The 24,308-nt window shown below is 41.4% G+C and overlaps 1 protein-coding gene across 1 annotated transcript in view; it reads right to left on the bottom strand.

The window, feature by feature from the left end:
- LOC117390441 (estrogen receptor beta-like) overlaps positions 1 to 18,633 on the bottom strand; it is a 54,383-nt gene extending 35,750 nt beyond the window's left edge. The window contains exon 1 of the mRNA XM_033988184.2: positions 18,375 to 18,633. The gene's annotated coding sequence lies outside the window, so the exon portion shown is untranslated. The remainder of the gene's footprint in view (positions 1 to 18,374) is intronic.
- Between the last annotated feature and the right edge of the window lie 5,675 nt (positions 18,634 to 24,308).

Here is a 24,308-nt window from a genome sequence, read left to right as displayed (position 1 = left end):
TCGTCCATTACTATCGTTGTATTTATCGTCCATTACTATCGTTGTATTTATCGTCCATTACTATCGTTGTATTTATTGTCCATTACTATCGTTGTATTTATTGTCCATTACTATCGTTGTATTTATTGTCCATTACTATCGTTGTATTTGTTGTCCATTACTATTGTTGTATTTATCGTCCATTACTATTGTTGTATTTATTGTCCATTACTATTGTTGTATTTGTCGTCCATTACTATTGTTGTATTTGTTGTCCATTACCATTGTTGTATTTATATAATTATATTTTATAACAGAGGGGGTGGGATTAAATAAGTTTTCTTCTTCCCACTCCTTTTTGGGCAATCGGAGACACTCTTTTTTTTTTGTGTTTTGTTTGTCTGTTTTTGTTTATTTTTCCTTGTCTCTTGTATCATTGTGTTGATTGATATCGATTTTGGCTGCCTAGGCTACACAAAGAGAAAAGATGTCCATTTGCCCAAGACAAATAATTAAAAAATAAAAAATAAAAACAATCAGATGAAATTTTAAATCTCCGAGTTTAAAGACTGCAGCGGGATATGGCAGCGAAGGGCCCACACGCCACAAGCTAAAAGTTGTGAACTCACCCGTCAGCTGCTTCCTGTCCACAGTAAAAACAGTCACTCTGATCTTTGGAACACTTTTGAGTCTCAGAGCGTTACACTTCTACTTTAGATTCAAGTGAAAACTGTGGCTGTGTCTGAATGTTCCCCCTCGGCCCTGATTCACCGCACAGCCCCGAACTCTTCAGTAGATTCTATAGAGCAATTTGGACACAAAGCTGAAGAAAAGTCCACTAAACTCTGATAAAACGAAATAAAATAAATCGTTCAACTGGCACACAAGTCTTTATGGACGAATAATAACTGTACAAGTTTTTGTCAAGCTGGATCTCGTGTAAAAATGGACTGGATTTTTACATTTTTGTCCGAGAAGTGGAAATTCTCAATCTTTTAAACAGCCCGAGTTAAGGTGAGCGGCTAATGTTAGCAACTTTACAGTGTTTTTTTCATAATCAGGATCAACAGTGAGATAAACCGGCGCTCACATCTGCTTCATTCCGTCGTGTTGTGTCCGGTTAAAGACCCGTCTCTGTTCGCTGTTATTTTTTCTAACTCTCCCAGTGCATTGTGGTCTATACTGACCGCTCTAGTGACCACCGATGTCCACTACTTTTGAAGGTGCATTGTGGGAGATTTTGAGCGCACTACTTTTTTTTTTCCACCAACAGGACATTCGGGCGCCACTAAAAAAAAATGGCATGACCCCTAAATAGCGCCCCCTGTAGGGAGTAGTGTGGACAGCCTGTTTTATTAGTGAAATATTTTACAGAAAGCCGGAGATAAACTAGGTAAATACTTCAAATCTGTGTTATTATTACAAGTTAGACTGAACCGCTAGACCTTTATTCACGCTTACATACTCAGTGGGACACGTTAAATATTTGATAAGGGCTTGTTAAAGTAGATTTTCAGAAATATACAGTAAAAAGTACTGTTTAAAGTAATATGGGCCAATTCACCTGGAAGCTTGAGGGCCAAGAAAAATTGGTCTGAGGGCCGCATTTGGACCCCGGGCCGTAGTTTGGCCATGCCTGAACTAGATAAACACAGGAAGTAGAGTCGCTGTCATAACATAGTGCTGTTTTGTGGACTTTAACAACTTTACGAGAGGCGTGTAATACAATCTTCTTTAAATTATTACGTTTGTATGTTGCGTCACCCCCATCTGCCCCTGACACCCCTCTATCTATTTTATGTATTGGTTGTTGTTGCCGTGGTGATGTTTTGCGGTCACGAGGATCCTAAATCAGATCACGCTTCCTACCTGAAGTCGGGGAGAAGCGGATCAGGTCCTAAAATCAGACAAATGATCCAAATAAAACTGAGACAGACTAAATGTGTTTTTTTTTTTTTTAAGAATAAGAAACGATTAAAAATAATAAAAACACGAGCAATTCTAGAGGGTAAAAGCTACGAAAACCGATTAGAAAAATGTCTTCTTTGCGCGTAAATTATCCCTGTGTGTTTGACCTGAGCACGACTTACTGCGCTTTTTGTATTTTTGTCATTTTTTTCCTCAACTGAAACTGAAAACTACGGTAAAGTACTATCCCGTGACAGTAACACTTTAACACGCGTGACCCCGGTTTGAGGACACACGGCAGGTTTAGGGGCAGGGTCACTGTTACGCTGTTCTCTTGGTCAATCTTTACCGAAATCTGCCGTTTCGACGATGAATAATGAATTTAAGATTAATATTTAGTCCTACTGTACAAACCGTCTTCCCGCACAGATAGTTTCTCAAATTTGGTGTACAATTTAATCCATTTCAGATTAAGAAACTTCCAGACTGAATAAATTAACCCGAACACTGACGTTATGTATTTGTACAGTTACGAAATGCGGAAAAAGCAGAAATAAAATCATTCATCTAACAACACGACCACATCAAAGCTTAAAGATGCACAGTGGAACTTTTCTGGTTGAGAGTTCACGGAGATTTTTTCTGCCTGGAATGTTCCATGGTATTGCATTAACTCATCGTGCTCATCTCGCATTTATTAAATTAGAGATGCTGAAAAAACAGTCTAATAAACCTACATAGAAACACACACAAACAGACACACTTTCCACAGAGCTGACCTATAACCGGGCCTAGTGGTGGACCGGCTCTCTCCATGGAGATAAGACAGGTTTAATGCCGTACTTTAGAACATTCCAAGCAAAGTAATAACATCTCCAACTAGAACAGTGACAGAATGGACCTTTAAATTCTCATATTCTTTGACAAACTGTTGTTATAAATGACATCACAATATTCTCCAGGCCAATAGTTCTGAACACACACGGACCCGCTCAGGGGAACACTGTTCAAACGCACACTTAGTACAGGGAGTTCTTTAAAAAGCCACAAATGATCAAGTTCAGCATTTGTGAATTTAGCTTTTGCGTATTTCATGTGTACAAGAGGAAAAGTGTCTCCGCCCCCTACAGGTAGAATGACATCATCACTGTCTGGAACCTGAACTCCACCAGAGAAACTCGTATGAGACCGACCAAGACCAGTGGAACTTAACCAGGAACTAAACCGGGAACTAAAACTGGAACTAAACCTGGAACTAAACCTGGAACTAAACCAGGAACTAAACCAGGAACTAAACCTGGAACTAAACCAGGAACTAAACCAGGAACTAAACCAGAAACTAAACCTGGAACTAAACCTGGAACTGAACCAGAAACTAAACCAGAAACTAAACCTGGAACTAAACCTGGAACTAAACCAGAAACTAAACCAGAAACTAAACCTGGAACTAAACCTGGAACTAAACCAGAAACTAAACCTGGAACTAAACCTGGAACTAAACCAGAAACTAAACCAGAAACTAAACCAGAAACTAAACCTAGAACTAAACCTGGAACTAAACCTGGAACTAAACCAGAAACTAAACCAGAAACTAAACCTGGAACTAAACCTGGAACTAAACCCGAAACTAAACCAGAAACTAAACCTGGAACTAAACCAGAAACTAAACCTGGAACTAAACCAGGAACTAAACCCGGAACTAAACCCGGAACTAAACCTGGAACTAAACCTGACCTAGGCCTGGACTGGACTAAACTTGGAGCCAAACAGAACAAACACAGCACACTATGTTCCACTGTGTTTTTAAACTCCACACACCTTCACTAGAATCAGTTGGATTGAGTCTGTTCTCAACTAAAGGTAAAAGGAGCTGTTCACACTTCATGACATCACAAGGTAGAACAGAGCATTCTAAGTTATGGAGATGTAGACAGACTAGTAATGCAGGGTTATTCAAGCACGAGTGGATGAAACGAAACACAACTCCAGGTCTGTTTTTGAGACGGTAACACGACTTAAAGCTCACACGAGTCAATTTTGAGTAATATAAAACCTTTAAGCAAAAATCAACTGGAATAAGAGGTTAAAGGTCACAAAACACAAATATCTCAGTCCACAACAATCTAATCCATTTTACACATTCACACTTCTCATGACTAAACTCCACTAGATAACGTTTTCTGGCACGTGTTTGTCTCCATGGAGATGTTACCGCTTTAACTGGAATGTTCCACAGTATGGCATTAAACTTGTCAGTGTGCCGTTTATTTAATTACAGGTGTTTTATTGGTTGAAAAACACGCATTCTTATTCCACAGATATGACATGTCACTCATAAACTGTATATATAAATGGACATAGCTAACCTGCTAGCCGTCACATTCCAAATGGGAAATGATCATGGGCGTGGTTCCAGCTCCATCCACTCTGGCTTCAATTCACTTTCTATTGAAAAACTGTGGGCCCTCTCTCTGTCAGACTCCTTTTGGTCTTAAATGTTCGTATCAACCCTCTACATGATCCTGGGGTTTTTATTTTACTATTGTGTCTGTAAATCACGATAGAAGATATAAACGTTAATAACAGACAGCAGAAGGGGCGTTACCTTTCGACAGCTTCGTCCAGATTGGCTCTTTGGTTGCTATGATACTATTCCTAACATGGAACTTGGCTCCAAATTGGCCCCTATAACCGCTCTAGCCTCGATGAGCTTCATTGGGCGACGTCACACTCACTTATTCCACTTCTTTATACAGTCTATGTTCTAACTTGACAAAAACTTGACGGAAATACACAGTTTAGTCGTACTGCGGAACATTTCGGTCGAAGGAATAATCTCTCAAACGCTGCACGAGAACTTAATAACTTCAAATGGACATCACCCCCAATCAGACGTTTAAAATCAAATAAACTCAAAATGTAAAGTTTAACTCAATAAAAAAAAAAACTGCAATTTGAATGAACTAAAAGAGGTCTTATTATATGTCCACGGGGGTCTTATTCTGTGTCAAAGCTGCTAACCCTGTAGTTTAAACCTTCTCGGATGAATTTCGTAGTTCAGATTTCAGTCTCGTCTCAAACGTCATCGCACCTGGACTTACATCGGCCTGAAAAACCAAACCAAATCTCTCGTCTAAACCACGTAGCGTTTTTTTTTTTTTTCACAAAAGCGTTGAAAAGAGTGCGATACTCACTGCGCGCCGAGTTGTTGTTGTTGTTGGGGGTATTCGTTCGACCGGTGGCAGCAGCTCAGTGTTTGAGCTTTGGTCGCTCCGTTGCTGATGGCACAGAAACACAAACCAGCGTCCAAACAGCGGGCAAAGGGCGCCAGCATCGGGTTTTATTCTGATGATTGTAAACCATTCACTGTACAGAACGGGGGGAGGAGGAGGAGGAGGAGGAGGAGGAGGGGAGGAAATGAGGAGAGGGAAGAGGGGGAGACAGGGAATAAATGATATTTTCAGTCTGCCCTAGTATGGGTTGATATCGGGTATCAGTATCGGAGCAGAACAAGCTGGATCATTCCAACTCTTCAGCTTAATTTTTTTTTTTTTTTTTGGGATTACAGTGGTTGCTCATGGTCTCAGATTTTTTTGTTGTTGTTTTTTTTTTTTTTTACACCGTATGATCGTGCGTTGTGTCGTGCGTCCTGATTGGCTGTTAGACTGTAGACCATTGTCCATCAGTCTCCTCCGTGCCGTGTCTCCTGTCCAGTACAGAATGTGTTCAGACAAATTTACATAAACGTTGGATCTCAGTGTGACTCTGAAGTGCTGTACGTTTGCGATTTGTTTTCTCCCCGACAAAACCCACAATGTCGATGAAACGTTCTGCACCGACAAAGACGCCTACGAAGGTTTGAACTTTGAGAGAGTTTAAACGAGAGAGAAATGTGAGAAAATGTTAACGCCTGTGTGAGAAAAGTGTATAAAGTGTGTGGTGAGGGGTTTTACAGACAAAAACAGACAGAATAACTGTTAAAAATAAAGCTGATACTTCGCGGATTTCGTCTATTGTGGGTTATTTTTGGAACGTGACCCCCGCGATAAACGAGGGATCAGTGTACAACAAATCTCCACACTGAAAGAAAAAGTACACACAGTAAATCCATATTATTCACAACTGACAAAGGTGAAGTTTGAGTTTTCCCGTATTATCTGTAGATCATCTGCATCCCAAAAGCTTTTTTTTTTATTATAAAATTAAATTAAAAGTTAACAAAAGAGTACAAAACGAAATAAGAACACAGAATGCCAGGGGGGTATACAAAAATAAAAGAAAGTTAGCTGGATCCACTGTGACATTTAACAAAAATGTCACAGTGTACATTTATACTCCGGGCGTACATTTATACTCCGGGCGTACATTTATACTCCGGGCGTACATTTATACTCCGGGCGTACATTTATACTCCGGGCGTACATTTATACTCCAGGTGTACAAAAAGTGTTAATATAGCTTTTTTGTTTAAGCTTTTGGAAATAGTGGATATGTAAGATTCTATTTGATTAATTAAAACATGCATCCCAAAAGCTCCAAATCCTCCATTTCACCTGATGATGTCATTTAGTGGTTGGTTCTACACAGGGTTTGTGTGAGACGGGACTCGACTTTGACAATATTTAAATCCAGACTCAAAACGGTTCTGTTTATCTGTGCGTACGACAAAGGTTTTTATCCGGCACTCTTCTTTTTTAACGGTAATTTTATGACGACAAAAGAAACACGGACTGACGGACTTTTATTAGACGTAGTAAAGTGACAGGAAAGTATTTGAGAAGTGACAGGAAAGGTTTTTTTTGTAAAGTAATGGGAAAAACTGAGCAAGACAGTGTTTAAAGAGTGAGAGAGAGAGAGTTTTTAGAGAGTTTTAGAGAGAGAGCTGCAGATTGGGTGATTATTTATGTTTTGATTTGTGTGATTTTAACGTCTTTCTTATTCCGTAAAGCACTGGGAATTACCTCGTGTACGGATTGCGCCGTACGAATAAACTCGCCTCGCCTTAAACGTGTGTGAACGAAACAAAAAACACAACTCCGGGTCTGTCTGCGATGAGGAAACGACAGAATAATAATAAGACGGATCAAAACTGGTGCAACATACGCCCTTTAATAAGTCCAGGGTTTCGTGTGCGTTTCAGGTCCAAGTCATGGGACCGTCGGGAATGTCAGAAATTCCTCCAAGCCGTCTGAAGGATCGCTCCAGTGAAACATTTACTAGTTTCAGAATGACGGGTTAATTCCACGTCTTTGTGTTCTCGTATATAGAGTTTGCGGTTTATGATTTTTAGTGGCCATCGGGTTTAAATCTCTTCGCAGATGTTTTTATTTGGGCCCGTCAGAGTGAACAAAACGTGACGACGCACTGCGCTCTCGGATTTACTCGGAATTAACGGGTCTGTGGTCGAGTTTGCCGTCGTTTCAAATCAGATCGTTTGGAGAAAATAATCAAAATTCGTCCTCACTAATAATATGTGCAGTTGGAAAAAACCCATATCAGCCCATTTTTAGTTGTTACCTTTACATCCACTCTCCCCCCACCTCTCTTCTTTTTCTCTCCCCCTCCTTTCTCTCTTCCTCTCCTCTCTCTCTCTCCCTTCCTCCATCTCCTCCTCCTTTTTCTCTTTCTCTCTCCATCTCTTTCTCCTCTTTCCCTCTCTCTCTTCAACCCCCCTCGCTCTCTTGCCGTCTCTCCCTCTCTCTTCTCTCTCCCCTCCATCTCTTCGACCCCTCTCGCTCTCTTGCTGTCTCTCCCTCTCTTCTCTCTCCCCTCTCGCTCTGTGTCCCCTTCTCTCTCCCTCTATGTATCTTTTTCTCCCCCCTCTTCTCTCTCCCCTCACTCTCTTGCTCTTTCTCTCTCCATCTCTTTCTCCTCTTTCCCTCTCTCTCTTCAACCCCCCTCGCTCTCTTGCGGTCTCTCCCTCTCTCTTCTCTCTCCCCTCCATCTCTTCAGCCCCTCTCGCTCTCCGTGTCCCCTTATCTCTACTCTTGTCTCTCTCTCTCTCTATCCCATTCTGTTTCTCCTCTCCTTCTCTCTGCCCTCCTTCTCTCTCCCCCCCTCTCTCTCCTCCCTCCCTCCCCATCCCTCTCTCCTTTTCTCCCCCGTCTCTTCTCTCTGCCCTCCCTCTTCTCTCTCCCCTCACTCTCTCTCTCTCTTTTCTCTCTCTCTCCATCTCTTCAACCCCTCTCGCTCTCCGTGTCCCCTTCTCTCTACCTCTACCTCCCCCTCGCTCTCTTTTTCTCCCCCCCTTGTCTCTCCCCTCCCTCTCGCCTCTCTCCCTCTCTCTATCCCTCTCTGTTTCTCCCCTCCTTCTCTCTGCCCTCCTTCTCTCTCCTCCCTCCCTCCCCATCCCTCTCCCTCTCTCCTTTTCTCCCCCGTCTCTTCTCTCTGCCCTTCCTCTTCTCTCTCCCCTCATTCCCTTTCTCCCCCCTCCTGCCGTTTTGTTTTCACTATAGATCAAACATAAACTGAGGGATCACATCAAACCATCCACTGTCTCTGCTTCAGAACATTCTCCTTGGAGACACATATTTTTTATGCCATATTGTGGAACATTACAGCCAAAGGAACATGTCCATGGAAACAAGCAGGAAGAGGTCGTCCTCCAGGCCAAATATGAGTCAGGTTTGTGGAGATGCAAGCTCGCTCTAAAGTTTTTCAGCTCAATAAAAATATGACAAAATGATGCTTCCTACTGAAGGATGTCTATTTTTTGGCTAAAAAGTTACATACTGTGGCTTTAAGCTCAAACTACGTAAAACTCATACTACAACCACTATGGCACAATAAGTACCTCTGCTTTAACTACTGCTATTACAAAACAAATATTTGTAAAAATTGCTTTACAAATTACAAAAGCGTTCGCGCCTCGCCGTTTGCCGTGAGGTAAAAATGACAAAATCACAGATTCTTCTTTTGACAGAAAATTCACAAACGTTAAACGTTAAAGTCGCCGGCGGCTCGTTCATGTCGTCACATTTACCCGTTTATTCTGAACAGAACGGCGCTCGTGTCCAAAGTTTATCAAAACTGTCTCAGTTTGGAACAAGAGAGAGAAGAGGGGAGGAGAAGGACAGAGGACGAGAGAAGAGGGGGAGGAGAGAAAGACAGGAGGAGAGAGGGAGAGAAACAGAGAGGAGGGAAAGCTGGAGAAGAAGAGATGGAGAGAGAAAGGGAGGGAGAGCGAGAGTGAGTGGAGACAGAAGGATAAAGGAGAGATGGAGAGAGGGAGAGGAAGACAGAAGGGAAAGAGAGAGGGAGAGAGTGGGAAAGACAGGAGAAAGAGAGAAGAAGAGAGACAGAAGGAGGGAGGGAGGAAGACAGAGGAGAAAGAGAGGAGAGAGACAGTGAAAGGGGGGAAAGAGAGAGGGAGAGAGACAGAGAGGAAGTGGGGGGAAGAGAGATAGAGAGGGAGAAAGAGAGGGAGAGCAAGAGGGGAAATGCAGAGAAGGAGAGAGAGAGAGAGAGACAGAGGGGAAGACAGAAGAGAAGGAGAGGGAAAGAGGGGGAAGAGAGAAAAGAGAAAGACAGACAGAGAGATAGAAAGGGAGGAGGGGGTAAGCGAGGAGAGAAAGAGAGAGGGAAGAGAGGAAGAGTAGAGAAAGGAGAGAACGGGAGAGCGAGGGAATGCGAACTAGCGACGGGGAGAGTAAGGGAGGAGGGTAAGTGAGAGGGAGAAAAGAAGGGGAGAGGGTTAGTACGAGGGGGAGGGAGAATGGAGACAATGAAAGAGGGAGAGAGACGGAGACATTTATGGCAGTTCGTTCAGTAGCTCAACCTTTGACCTTTGAGTCCCGCCAGACCATTCTGATCAGATAAGAGATAAAGCTCAAATCTGCTGCAGACTCAGGGTCAACGCGACACAAAAGACAGAATATAAATGTACACCTGGAGTATAAATGTACACCTGGAGTATAAATGTACACCTGGAGTATAATTGTACACAGAGTATAAATGTACACCCGGAGTATAAATGTACACCCGGAGTATAAATGTACACCCGGAGTATAAATGTACACCTGGAGTATAAATGTACACCTGGAGTATAAATGTACACCGAGTATAAATGTACACCTGGAATATAAATGTACACCTGGAGTATAATTGTACACAGAGTATAAATGTACACCCGGAGTATAAATGTACACCCGGAGTATAAATGTACACCCGGAGTATAAATGTACACCCGGAGTATAAATGTACACCCGGAGTATAAATGTACACCCGGAGTATAAATGTACACCCGGAGTATAAATGTACACCCGGAGTATAAATGTATAAATGTACACCCGGAGTATAAATGTATAAATGTACACCCGGAGTATAAATGTACACCCGGAGTATAAATGTACACCCGGAGTATAAATGTACACCCGGAGTATAAATGTATAAATGTACACCCGGAGTATAAATGTACACCCGGAGTATAAATGTACACCCGGAGTATAAATGTACACCTGGAGTATAAATGTACACCCGGAGTATAAATGTACACCCGGAGTGTAAATGTACACCTGGAGTATAAATGTACACCTGGAGTATAAATGTACACCCGGAGTATAAATGTACACCCGGAGTATAAATGTACACCCGGAGTATAAATGTACACCCGGAGTATAAATGTATAAATGTACACCCGGAGTATAAATGTATAAATGTACACCCGGAGTATAAATGTATAAATGTACACCCGGAGTATAAATGTACACCCGGAGTATAAATGTACACCCGGAGTATAAATGTACACCCGGAGTGTAAATGTACACCTGGAGTATACATGTACACCTGGAGTATAATTGTACACAGAGTATAAATGTACACCCGGAGTATAAATGTACACCTGGAGTATAAATGTACACCTGGAGTATAAATGTACACCTGGAGTATACATGTACACCTGGAGTATAATTGTACACAGAGTATAAATGTACACCCGGAGTATAAATGTACACCCGGAGTATAAATGTACACAATATATAGGTACAGATACTGTCCTGGCTAATGATTCATATGTGGCGTTTGCAGTTCTGATACCAACTCTGATACTTTAGTTTTAAGGATCTGCTGATGCCTGATATCAATTTATTTTAAACAAAAATAAGATAAAACTGATCCAAAAGTGTTTTTTAACTGTTACTTATCTCTCAAATAACGACAGAACAACTTTGTGTAAATAAACATTCAAACATTATGAGACTTTCTGGGCGACTATTAGACTATTCTGTGTTGAATAGTCCAATTACATCAAGTTATGTCCAATCAGGATATCGGCTAAATCTACCGTAAATTTAGGAGTATTGGAGCGCACCTGAGTATAAGCCACATAGGCTAAATTTGAAAAGAAAATGCATTTTTTAATTTAAGGCTTTTTTAAAAACTGTGCCTGAAACACGGGATGAACATACCTGCATGTTTAGAAAATGAAACCTCCAACATCGCACCATCGATTCACCGATACCAAACTTGCGTGCTGTGGCTCTATTTCCTTCTTTGATACCAGATCTATTGCCTTCATCTTAAAAACTGCATCATTTGCATTTCTTGGTGTGTTTTCCATGATGATGATGATGTGCAAAATGACAGTTCAAAATCAAAACTTGTGTATTCTTCAGCGCATAATCTTTCCCCACGTCTGTCTCACTTTTGTGTCCTTAGCCAGTGAAAATATATAAATTAGCCGCACTGTTGTATAGGCCACAGGGTTCAAAGTGTGGGAGAAAAGTATCGGCCTATAGTCTTATTTGTGTCGCCGACAATATCCAATACCAATATCAAATCAATTAAATACCGCATTACGAGTGATTGGTTGGCTCATATACTGGGCCGATATTTGCTCCATATCAGCCCAAAAATATTCCTGTTCCTCTGGATTCTCAACAAGTGGTATCGGTATCGGCCATGACAAAAAAAAAATGCATATTGGTCTGTAGTAAGTGTAAGTGCTGCTTTTATAACATGCTAGAAAACAGCAGGTTTGGCACAGTTTTAACGCCAAACCCGGACAAAGCCAAGCCTGAAATCTCGTGTAAAGACGTTCCGAGCCGTATATTTACACACTCGTCCTCCACTGATCTAAGCCCTCAGAATGAAACCAGTTTGTAAAAGAGTTTAATCAGCTGAGATAAAGACGTGAAAACCTCCTCCACTCTGCAGTGAGAAGGGTCCAGACGCATACCACGGGACAAAAGTACACAAAAAAGTACTGCAAACAAGTACCACAAAGAGCCCACTGAGACTACAGAGAGTCCAAGACCCAGCAGACGGGTTTCGGTCCAGGATATGAGAGATCCAAGAAACAAGAAAATAATGAGAAATGCAAATGATCCGAGAGAATCTGCATGTGAAAAGTGTCCACTCCAGTTTCAACATTTTCATCTGAACTGAAGCTGGAAAAAACAAGAGACGCAAAGAACGCAAAACTTTAGCTCCTGATGTGTTTAGAGCAGAGACGTCCAGGATCCTGGCTCAGATCTGGAGAAGGGTCCCGCTAGGCCTTTGGTTGGATGAGTGTGAGGGAATTATTTGTATTGTCTACGAGTACAGAACTTTAGATGATGTGCAATGTATGAAAAGCAATTTATAAATAATAAATACCAGGGTTGTCAAAAGTACGGAAACTAGATTATTTCAGCAGGTATCGATACAGAAATGCACATCCCTACAGCTGGACAGAAGGGTCCAGAAGGGACAGAATGGTCCATCAATTGATCACGAGGTTCTGAAAATGTGTTGTTTAAATCAATTTTGTATTTTTTTATGAGTGCATTGTGTGCAAACACTGAACATTCTGCCGTACACACATGCAGCACACCCCCAGTGTGATGTCACTGCAAACCTTCCCTTTTCCCATACCCAGCACTGGATACACAGTAACAGTTCTGTATCTGCCCCCACACTGAGCTCCAGGAGGAGGGGGCGTTTGCGGAGGGTCTACCCGCTCAGAGGCAGCCTGACCCTGGGAGAGCGGCGCCAGACGAGGGCTGTTCTGGAGAAACCTGAAGAGAGGAAACGGGATGTGCTCTGACTGAGTTTAATTTAACTACTGCATCCTCCTCCCACACCAGGAATTATACAAAACTGATTATTTATATTATATATTGCAATCATTTTATATTTTTTTTAGCCAGTGTGAGTTACAGAGGTTAAGTGAAGTACCATCTGAAAGATGTGAATCCAGAATTGAGAGCGATTTCTATCCTTCTAATCATCAAGGAAACCAATGTGCCGACATAAGAGGTAACCATGGAAGCCATGGAAGGGCCTAAGGGTCCAGAAGGATCCCGCAAAGGGTACAGTCCCATTGATTACAAGAAAGCCTATGACACATGGATCACTGAATCCCTGGAGCTGTACAAGTTCCTGACATATACCACTGCTGTCCTGCATAGGTCAGAACACCCTCAGCCTCAAACCATGATACTGACTCAGGAATGGGACATCAAGCTCTACACTAAGAATGAGTAAGACATCAACTCCCACCACCAGGATCAGCACAGAGACTGAGGACAAGTACCTTGGTATCCCACAAGCAAATGGCAACTTTGGGAAGAGGAAACAAGGAAAGCCACAGCCAAAGCCGCCCCAACCAAACACCCCCAAGGAGTAAGGTGTCAGCTCCATGGCAACGTGCCAGTAATCAGCAGGAAAGCTGGTCAAAGGACACACACTACAGACCACAGACAATGAGATATGAAAGCTCCTGGCCATGCATGTAAGGATCCACCCAATCCAGCACCGTGACACTGCCTTAAGGAAGGAGGCAGAGGACTAGTGTGAGAGCCACTGTGCAGGAGGAAACATCAATGATCCATAAATACATCCAGGACAAGGCACCAACAGATGATGTGCTGAGTGAATGGGAGTGTAGAGGAAGAGGCAATCCAGCAGGATGTAAGATGCTGCAGGGGAAGCATATGTGGAGCGGCAAAACCAAGTGGAGCCATAGTGTACAGAAACATCTGTGCAGAGTACGGACTGGAGACCCTGAGGTCAAGGTGGGAAACACCTCCAAAGGTAATGGAGAATGATCGAGCCAAGATCCTGTGGGACTCCCAGATACAGACTGACAGAATGGTGATGTACCAACCGGACATTGTGGTGGTGAATAAACAACAGAGCAAAGCCGTTGTGGTGGACATCGCAGTACCAAGTGATGGGAACATCAGGAAAAAGGAACATGAGAAACTAGAGAAATACCAGGGGCTCAGAGAAGAGCTGGAGAAGGCCTGGAAGGTGAAGGTATCAGTGGTGCCCGTGGTCATTGGAGCACTCGGGGCAGTGACCCCCAAACTGGAGGAGGAGTGGCTACAGCAGAAAAACATGTCAGTGCAGTACTAGGAACAAAGATACTGCACAGAACCCTCAAGCTCCCGGGCCACTGGTAGAGGACCAGAGCTTGAAAAAGGATGAGAAACCAGCTGTGGATGAGAGTTTTCATATTTATTTATTTATTTTTATTTTTTTTATTTTTTTTGTGGATTAATAACGTTTCTCTTAAGTCGGAAGAATTTTACCAAAATGTGAAAAAAATAATATCACCTTTAAAGAGGGCCAGGACTGGGCCAGGACTAAACCAGGACCAAACCAAGACTAAACCAGGACCAAACCAAGACTAAACCAGGACCAAACCAAGACTAAACCAGGACCAAACCAGGGCTGCAGATCAATGTGCTGTATATTTACATCATCATAATTGTTAGAAAACTGTCTTCACTATAATTTAAGACTCGAGCTCTATTTTTTATCTGATCTACTGTACTCTAAAACACAATAGAAAAATTTCAATCACATTTTGTACAATTTATACTACTACATAATATGTAATAGACCGAGCGTTTCCAAGGATCTTTATCTGGACTGTTTGACATTAGTAAAGACAACAGAAACTTGCTATAAAGAACAAGTTATTTCTGTCCAAACAGTAAGCGGTATCACACGTTCCAATTGGCCTTCTCACAGAGGGGAGGCCGACTGAAGACAATAGTGCAGAGTCAGTCCTGGTCTAGTCCTAGTTTGGTCTAGTTTCAGAATGAGCTCATGCCTCAGACTGTAGTAATCCTCCCCGTGTACTCCTCACTCCCCCAAAGACCAGGACCTCCCAGGACCGACCACACTCGGAACCAGGATCCCAGTCTAGTCCTGGTCTGGTCCTACAAATCAAATTCACGTTACATTAAATGCTGGTGGTGGTGAACTTCTACTGGAGCCACAGCTGTCCCGGGGCAGTTTGATGGAAGTGAGGCTGCCAGTGTTTACATTTAACACTAAAACACTTGTCTGACAGATCAGGTTTGTATAAAAAAAAAAAAGCAAACAAAAAAAAGAAGAGCTGTTATGTTAAATTTTCATTGCTAAACCACAAAGAAAATGTAACATAAGACAAGTCTAAACAAGAACTAAACCAAGTCTAAACAAGAACTAAACCAAGTCTAAACAAGAACTAAACCAAGTCTAAACCAAGTCTTAACCAAGTCTTAACCAAGTCTTAACCAAGTCTTAACCAAGTCTTAACCAGGACTAAACCACGTCAGTCTCTGTTTCTGGTTTAAAGATTACAGTTACTCTCTACTCCAACTCAAGGCTGATCTGAGCCACGCAAACAGGTCTAAACCAGGTTTAAACCAGGTCTAGACCCAGGCTAAACCAGAGCTAAACCAGGACTAAACCAGGTTTAAACCAGGTCTAGACCCAGGCTAAACCAGAGCTAAACCAGGACTAAACCAGGTCTATCTTTGGTCCTCTCCCATCACAGTAACAAACCACAGTATTGACAGTGTTCATAGATTACAGTGATACTGTGCTCCGACTCAAGGCTGATCACAACCACAAAACCAGGTCTAAACCAGGTCTAAACCAGGTCTAAACCAGGTCTAAACCAGGTCTAAACCAGGTCTAAACCAGGTCTAAACCAGATCTAAACCAGGATTAAACCAGATCCAAACCAGGAATAAATCAGGATTAAACCAGGATTAAACCAAGGCTAAACCGAGTCTAAACTAGGACTAAACCACGTCTAAACCAGAACTAAAGAGGGTCTCTCCCAACACAACAGCAAGCCGCATATTGACAGATTACAGTTACACTCTGCTCCGACTCAAGGCTAATCTGAACCACAAACAAACAGATATGTGTCTTTTGTGATAAAATGGGGCAGAAGTTTGAATCATCAGGAACAATAATAAAACTCGAGTGTACGGGACAAATGTGCATGAGACTAACACCGGGACAACAGTATCTTTGAACTGTAAGAAAGAATAAATAAGAATTCATTTGAGATCTCAATTGAATGGATCTTAATTATCTTAAAGTGTCAAAAAAATGTTACAATGTTGCCAAATTAGGACTAAACTGGAACTAAACTAAGACAAGACTGCAGGGGTCTAAACCAGGACTAAACCAGGACTAAACCAGAACAAGACCAGAGCTGCAGACCAATATGCAAAGGTCGTAGGTCAGATTAAGCAGTAGGTCATATTACATTCATTTTTATCTGTTTAAATGAGATATTCACATCGCAATATGAATCGTAACGGCTGAACGCGAGCGCGACTTTAAAACTAAACTTCATATTTATACGTCCAAATGAAATAAATCCAGACACGTCGGCCATTTACTGAATCCAAACCCAAATCTGAGCCACAATATTGAACCTGATCAGTTTTAAAACGGCTCATTTTCTTTTCAATCTTCTGGAAATTTTGTTCTAAACTCTGTCAAAGAAAGAGTGACTTGTACAAAAGGTTAAGAGAAAAGGAGAGGGGGAGAAGGTAAGAAGGGTAGAGATGGATGTAGATGGGAAGACAAAGGGAAATCAGATACGAAGCGATATTAAAAATAGTATCGTAACTAGATACTCATTTGAGCAGGTATCGATACTACTAAAAAAAAAAGCTTAAAATGAACAGTGGCAATGTTGATAAGTAAAAATGAAATTACTACACTAACAAATCTATCTGTGTTATTATTAGGTCCTAAAGATTAATCACAATCAAATCAAAATCTGTTTTAATGGACAAAATTAGTAAATCTCAAATGCTGCGGTTTTTCAAGTATCAGCATTTCTCCACAAACAAAATCTCATCTTATTGTGCAAAAAAAGTGCTAACCCTGTAGTTCAGGTCTATACAAGCGTGTTCTGACATGTCCCCGTGTGTCAGATGCCCTCCCTGTGTCTCCAACGAGTCTCATCTAATTGCGCATAAAAAGAGCTAACCCTGTATTTTAGATTTGTATAAACATGTTCTGAAATGTGATTCTTGTCAGTCTTTTTGTTAATTTCTTTGGGCGTGTTTAAAATGTGAACTTTGAACAAAATCCTTTTATTAAAAGATAAATCACACGTCGAATTGCAATGTTTGTCAGAAAAAGAAAAAAAACAAATCACATTTAGCCCTAGTTACTACACATACACACCATGAAATAATTATGACTTATTAATATACCGTATATTAATATAAATATTAATATACAGTCATTTAAACTGTGTATCGTGTTATTCAAACCACCACAAAAGGCTGTTTGTCCAGTGAAAACGTCTTTACTCAAACAGACGAGGATCAGTGAGTCTGAAGCCACGTGAACTTTGAATCAGAAATTACACTATTTGTAATTATTCATTTACATTTTAACATACTGCATGGCATTTATCTAATAATTTCACACACAGTGTTTGGTTAAGATTATGATTTTAATTATTTAAATAAAATATAATTTATAAATAAAATCGACTTTTGTGAGCTTTAAGCCATGTTATAAGGTTGTTACCTCCTCAAAAACACACCTGGAGTTGTGTTTTGTTTCATTCACACATGTTTGAGTGACAATGTATTGTTAGTCTGTTCCACCTTGTGACATCATAAAGTGGTAGTTTTCAAGTTAACAGCTCCTTTTTCCTTTTGTTCAGTAGAGACAGGAAATTACACAGCTAAAATGATTCAAATGATTCTAGTGAAGGTGTGTGAAGTTTAAATTAAAGTGGAGCACTTTCTGTATTACCACATGATGACATCACAAGGTGGAACAGAGTGTTTTCTGTTTGAGAGAAGAACTAAATATGCAGATTTGTGTGTTAAACGTGTGAATGAAACAAAACTCCAGGTCTGTTTGTGATGAGGAAACAACATTAGAACAGAGATCACAAAATAGTATAATATGGGCCCTTTAATCTCATTCAATTTGTGGAGTATAAATGTTACTTCCTTCCTAGATTTAATTTTAAACCAGTCTTTTTTGACTGCTGTAAACTTTTTTATAAGTTATATATATGCATATATGCTTAGGAGGAAGACATTTTTCCACTTTTTTTTGTGATTAAATGGGCAAGTAATGAAAGTCTGTGTTATCTATGCTCATAAAATCAAAACTAAAAAACATTTATTTTAAAAATAAAATTAAAAATAAGTAAATTATTTTACTTTTTTTTTTTTTTTTTGCCATATCGCAGCCCTAATTCCACATTATTTCACAGCTTTGGAGCGAGGCTCACGCACCTGAAAGTTCCCGGATGTCCCTGAAGCCCGCAGAGCTGTCAGAATCTCCCGCGTGGACTCCTGTTCTGTCCAACACTTTTCAGTCTTCTCCAAAAACACGACAAACCGCGTCAAAGTGGGTCTGCGCCTCCCCAAACGCGTGCCACATGTCCCCTGAGCACCTTTACGCACGGGGACGCACTGACACGAGCGCGCGGCGTGGGTTTAGTCCAGTTTTAGCCCGGTTTTAGTCCTGTGCGGTCCCGGCTTTGCGCTCACGGTCCATCCCAGCCTCATTTCGCTTTTGAGACTCCGGATTTGCTGAAGCCACGCCCCTTACGAGGAGGGCCACAAATCTGACGAATCATGCGTAAAACCAAACCAGCTCCAAACGCCAAAGTACAGTACTCTATCAACGCTGCGCACCACTATTCCTTTTTTAATCTGAGAGGAAATAGTTAAAAAATTGAGAGTCGTAAATGAAAGTTTAAGCTGATTTAAGTCGTTTCTTTGTTTTTAGTGAATCATTAACGAACAGGAGCAGTAAAAAACAGGATAATACAAAGAGGGAAAGTGGCCTGATATATCCGTGGGTAATATTATGTACAGATTATGGCTTGTTAAAATGAATAAAGACTGTTGTTTGGTATCATTAAATATGCAGGAAGTCTCATTGAGAACAAAACTATTTTTTTTCCCAAGATTATTCACTGAGCAGTGCCCGGCAACCTCACTGTTAGCATCACTACTTCCTGTCTAATTGTATCTCTACCAGGGTTTGTCCAAGTCACGCTAAAATTACAAAATATTTAAAGATGAGGCAGTGGACAGGGAGCTGCAGGTGGGTTAGGGGTCAGGGGTCAGGGTCAGACAGTGGACAGGGAGCTGCAGGTGGGTTAGGGGTCAGACAGTGGACAGGGAGCTGCAGGTGGATATCTCTGACATGTTAAACACTACACAAATAAAATTAATACTTCACCAGAGGTCACTCCCGCTTGCATTTTATTGACAGAGTTGCTACGTGCCCGCCCCTTGCTAAACCAAAGGTGCATGCAGGAAGGGGCATTACCTTCCACAGTGTCACTCCTGATTGGCTCTTTGGTTGCTATGATATTCACAGTCAGAATTCCAAATATGGAGCCTGGCTTCATTTGACTGGAGCCGAGGACTGTGGGTCACTTCTTTATACAGTCCATGGTCTCAATGCTAACGCTAATGCTAATTTTGAGACATAATAAATATTAAAACAACGCTACTAACTGATATGCTACATATAAAAATAATTGTGTAGTCTTTATTGTAATGATTTTGAATTTTAATAGGTTATTTATTCTATGTTTTCTGAATTTAATAAAAGTGACTGTTAGCTTTGAGACGCAGTGAGCTAGCTAATGTGCTGCTGTACATGGAGCCAATAGTTACGTGTACAGTGTGAATGTGTAAAGTGCAGTGTGAATGTGTAAAGTGCAGTGTGAATGTGTAAAGTACAATGTGAATGTGTAAAGTGCAGTGTGAATGTGTAAAGTGCAGCGTGAATGTGTAAAGTACAATGTGAATGTGTAAAGTGCAGCGTGAATGTGTAAAGTACAGCGTGAATGTGTAAAGTGCAGCGTGAATGTGTAAAGTGCAGGGTGAATGTGTAAAGTGCAGCGTGAATGTGTAAAGTACAATGTGAATGTGTAAAGTGCAGCGTGAATGTGTAAAGTACAATGTGAATGTGTAAAGTGCAGCGTGAATGTGTAAAGTACAGCGTGAATGTGTAAAGTGCAGCGTGAATGTGTAAAGTGCAGCGTGAATGTGTAAAGTACAATGTGAATGTGTAAAGTGCAGCGTGAATGTGTAAAGTGCAGCGTGAATGTGTAAAGTGCAGCGTGAATGTGTAAAGTGCAGCGTGAATGTGTAAAGTGCAGCGTGAATGTGTAAAGTACAGCGTGAATGTGTAAAGTGCAGGGTGAATGTGTAAAGTGCAGCGTGAATGTGTAAAGTGCAGCGTGAATGTGTAAAGTACAATGTGAATGTGTAAAGTACAATGTGAATGTGTAAAGTGCAGCGTGAATGTGTAAAGTACAGCGTGAATGTGTAAAGTACAGTGTGAATGTGTAAAGTGCAGCGTGAATGTGTAAAGTACAATGTGAATGTGTAAAGTGCAGTGTGAATGTGTAAAGTACAGTGTGAATGTGTAAAGTACAGTGTGAATGTGTAAAGTACAGCGTGAATGTGTAAAGTGCAGTGTGAATGTGTAAAGTGCAGTGTGAATGTGTAAAGTACAGTATGAATGTGTAAAGTACAGTATGAATGTGTAAAGTACAGTGTGAATGTGTAAAGTGCAGCGTGAATGTGTAAAGTACAGTGTGAATGTGTAAAGTACAGTATGAATGTGTAAAGTACAGCGTGAATGTGTAAAGTGCAGTGTGAATGTGTAAAGTGCAGTGTGAATGTGTAAAGTACAGTATGAATGTGTAAAGTACAGTATGAATGTGTAAAGTGCAGCGTGAATGTGTAAAGTACAGTGTGAATGTGTAAAGTACAGTATGAATGTGTAAAGTACAGTGTGAATGTGTAAAGTACAGTGTGAATGTGTAAAGTGCAGTGTGAATGTGTAAAGTACAGTATGAATGTGTAAAGTGCAGCGTGAATGTGTAAAGTACAGTGTGAATGTGTAAAGTACAGTGTGAATGTGTAAAGTACAGTGTGAATGTGTAAAGTACAGTGTGAATGTGTAAAGTGCAGTGTGAATGTGAATCCTGTGTAATTCCTTGGATAGAGGAAAGTTAACCCATATCTGAACATAGATGGAGATAGATGATGTCACACTTTGGATGATAATAGCCAAAGGTCCTGCATTTCTATGGAAACAAGTAAGAGTCAGGTTTGTGGAGATGCGAGCCCGCTCACCCTGAGGGTAAGTTTTGCCTCTGTACGTGGTGGGGCTTTTATTATTTTCAACTTTTTGTCATTTCATTCTGAGATATCTCTGATCTCTTTCTTCTGTCCGTGACTTTGAATTCGCCGAGCGACAGTGGAGCTGGTGCAAATGAACCAAATGGTGCAATTTCCCTGCACAGCTCCAACTCCCGAGCAGTTTAAGTCAATACTAAAGGTCACCATCAAAGTTTGTGCTAGAATTTAGAGGTGAGGATCAAACATGGCCGCCGCTCGCACACACCCCCTCACACACACACACACAGACACTAACAGGAGGGACAGAGTGTGTGTTAGGATTTAGAGGTGAGGATCAAACATACGCACAGGGAGGAGGGTCTGTGAAGAGGCAGAGTTTAGTGTTAAAGGTTATAGGATCAAACAAGGTCGCCGCACGCACAAACACACACACACACACACGGAGGAGGGATTGAGAAGTACTGTCCACATGTTGGGGAGTAACTGAATACATGTGCCAAGAATACGTATTCAATTCTAATTTTGAGTAACTTCATTCCAGCTAAATGGTAAATGATCACATGTTTATATAGAGCTTTTCCACTTTCAAGTCAAGTCACTCAACTGAGCTACTGAGGTACAATTACTGTTTCATTTGGTGGTATTTAGATTACAGTTACTTTCAAGTACTGCGATCTATTTTGCCTCTTAGTGGTAAATAAAACCACAACAACATAAAGTCATTTTTAACTCTACGTTGCGTTTTTTAACAGTATAATTGAATAAATAGTTACACTTAAATGCTAGTCGGTGTATTGAGTATTCAGAGTATCCAGAATACAGTACTCTGATTGGACATTTTCAAAGTATTTCCCCATCCCTGTCCATTTCTCATGTACTTCGGCAGACTCGTGCGCTCGTGGACTTGTGAAACGTCGCCCTCCGCCAGTTTAGGGTCAAAGGTTACAGGATCAAACGAGGCTGCCGCTCCGTTCAACATTCAGCTCGAACAAAAGATCAGTGACCCTGAAACGACTCACTGTTTCAGAGGCAGTTACAGCGATAAATTGGTTATATCCACCGGTCTAACCTAATAAAGAGTATTAGACTCACTTAAATCTGGTTTTAAATACAGTTCGAAGGTTATGTTATTATCATGCCTCGGTGGGCGATGACACGGGGGATTTTCAGAGAGGTCTTAAAAAGTGTGACAGCCCCCGGGTTCTATAGTGTAAATAGAAGATTAAAGGTCTTATGAAGTTGTTACCTCCTTAAAAACATACCCGGAGTTATGTTTCGTTTCACACATGTTCTTTATTATTAGTCTGTTACATCTCCAAAGCTCAAAATGCTCTGTTCCATCTTGTGATGTCATGAAGTGGTAGTTTCCAAGTTAACAGTGACGTTTTACCTTTTGCTCAGCAGAGACTGGCAATTCCCTCCATACATTATACTCACTGACAGTTGTTAGTTTACTTGGGTCTCGGCCTCAAGTGGAGGAGTTCAAGTATCTCAGGGTCGGTTCATGAGGGGAGGATGGAGCATGATGGATGGAGCATCTGCAGTGATGCGGTCGCTGTATCGGTCCGTTCTAAGCTCTCGATTTACGGGTCAGTCTACGTTCCTTCTCTCACCTGTGGTCATGAGCTCTGGGTAATGACTGAAAGGACAAGATTGAGGATACAAGCGGCCGAAATTAGTTTCCTCCGCAGGACGGCCGGGCGCTCCCTTAGAGATAGAATGAGGAGCTCAGTGACATGGGAGGAGCTTGGAGTAGAGTCGCTGCTCCTCCACATCTACAGGAGCAGCTGAGGTGGCTCGGGCATCTGTTCAGGATGCCTTTTGGACGTCTCACTAGGGAGGTGTTCTGGGCATGTCCCACCGGGAGGAGGCCCCGGGGAAGACCCAGGACAAGCTGGAGAGACTATGTCTCTCTGGCCTGGGAACGCCTGTGGGTCCCACTGGAGGAGCTGGAGGACGTGTCTGGGGTGAGGGAAGTCTAGGAGTCAATGCTGCCCCAGCGACCTGGCCCCGGATAAGCAGAAGAAACTGGATGGATGGATACTTTGTCTCAAATGGGGCAGTTTTAACGAATACCAAAAAAAAGTTGCTGCTGCTATATATATATATATATATATATATATATATATATATATATGTATGTAAATAGTTTATATATATATATATATTATAGTTAAATTAAGCATGTTAATAATTTAAAAAATCATAAAATCCTAATGAGTTCAGAGCGTGAGGTGAAATGAGGAGGAAACAGTGAAATAAACTCTGAATTGTTGGATTGTTGATTGAGAAAAGGCTGTGTCCACACCTCTGAATAAGACGTGTTATTTCTTCTTTTTTAATAATTCTGTGTATTTTTGGACAAATTCTTCCAAATCTGATTGAATCCCCAAATATTAGTGTGTGGAGTTTTTTTGCTTTTTTTTTTGCGCTCGAGCTCAGAGAGATGCTTCTAAATGAGTCCAAATTGTGTTTTGAACCCCACAAAAGAAAAGCAGGAGCAGATCTGATGAACTCTATCAGAGAGAGGAAGAAAGAAAGAGGGAGAGGGAGCGAAACGAGGGAGAGAAAGAGGGAGAGAGAGGGAAAGAGACGGAGATTTGAACCTGACAAAAGAAAAGCAGGAGCAGATCTGATGGAGTCTCTCAGGGTAAGGGCTGTTTTTTATTAAGGTTTGAGGTACAGAGAGAGAGAGAGGAGAAAGGGTTAATGAGGTTTACAAAAACAGGATAGAGGAGAAGAAAAAAGACAGAAGAGGAAAGAGGGTAAAGAGAAACAGGGAGGGAGAGAGAGGGAAGGGAGGGATGAGTAAGACGACTAATGGAGCTTTATTTGTGTGAGAAGAAAAGAGGAAAGACAGAGGGACAAAGGAAAAGGAAGAGGGTCAATTGAGAGAAGGAGGGAGAGGGAGAGGTGGTGAAGGGGATGATGGAGTGAGACAGAAAGAGAGAAGAAGAAGAAAGAAAGAGTAGGGAAGTAGGGAAAAGATCGGAGAGAGGAGGTTTTTGGTCTGGAGTCACACTGCTGAAGAGGGGCACTGTATGTTCCTCCCAA

This window comes from Periophthalmus magnuspinnatus, chromosome 22 (genome assembly GCF_009829125.3).
Source record: "Periophthalmus magnuspinnatus isolate fPerMag1 chromosome 22, fPerMag1.2.pri, whole genome shotgun sequence".
NCBI classification, from domain to species: Eukaryota; Metazoa; Chordata; class Actinopteri; order Gobiiformes; family Gobiidae; genus Periophthalmus; species Periophthalmus magnuspinnatus.
Note: the sequence above shows the minus strand (reverse complement) of the source record. Positions and strands in the feature narration are given on the sequence as shown.